Source organism: Anomaloglossus baeobatrachus, unplaced genomic scaffold (assembly GCF_048569485.1).
Source record: "Anomaloglossus baeobatrachus isolate aAnoBae1 unplaced genomic scaffold, aAnoBae1.hap1 Scaffold_82, whole genome shotgun sequence".
In the NCBI taxonomy this organism is placed as follows: Eukaryota; Metazoa; Chordata; class Amphibia; order Anura; family Aromobatidae; genus Anomaloglossus; species Anomaloglossus baeobatrachus.
Genome location: NW_027445206.1, coordinates 654,869 through 655,978, shown reverse-complemented (window position 1 = coordinate 655,978; position 1,110 = coordinate 654,869).

Genomic DNA, 1,110 nt, shown 5'->3' with positions numbered 1-1,110 from the left:
AAATATGTGTAACTGGGTTAAAAACTGGCTCAGTGATAGGAAACAAAGGGTGGTTATTAATGGTACGTACTCGGACTGGGTCTCAGTTCATAGTGGGGTACCACAGGGGTCAGTATTGGGCCCGCTTCTTTTCAACATATTTATAAATGACCTTGTTGGGGGCATGCGGAGTAGAATTTCAATATTTGCAGATGATACTAAACTCTGCAGGGTAATCAATACAGAGGAGGATAATTTTATATTACAGGGAGATTTATGTAAATTGGAGGATTGGGCTGAGAAGTGGCAATTGAAGTTTAATGTAGATAAATGTAAGGTCATGCACTTGGGTAGAGGAAATAACATTTATGATTATGTACTTAATTGTAGAACACTGGGTAAAACAGACACAGAAAAAGACTTGGGTGTATGGGTGGATGGTAAACTTCACTTTAGTGGACAGTGTCAGGCAGCTGCTGCCAGGGCTAATAAAATAATGGGATGTATTAAAAGAGGTATAAGTGTTCATGAAAAAAATATAGTTCTACCTCTGTACAAGTCACTAGTGCGACCGCACTTAGAATACTGTGTACAATTCTGGTCACCGATATATAAGAAGGACATAGCTGAACTGGAGAGGGTGCAGAGAAGAGCGACCAAGATTATTAGAGGAATGGGGGGGCTGCAATACGAAGACAGGTTATTAAACTTGGGGTTATTTAGTCTGGAAAAACGAAGGCTTAGGGGGGATCTAATCACAATGTATAAATATATGAGGGGACAGTACAGAGACCTTTCCAAAGATCTATTTACACCTAGGCCTGCGACTGGAACACGGGGGCATCCGCTACGTCTTGAGGAAAGAAGGTTTAATCATAATCACAGACGAGGATTCTTTACTGTACGAGCAGTGAGACTATGGAACTCTCTGCCGCATGATGTTGTAATGAGTGATTCACTACTAACATTTAAGCAGAGCCTGGATGCCTTTCTTGAAAAATTTAATATAACCAGTTATGTATATTAGATTTTATGACAGGGTATTGATCCAGGGAACTAGTCTGATTGCCGGATGTGGAGTCAGGAAGGACATTTTTTTCCCCATTGGAACTTGTTTGCCACATTGGGGTT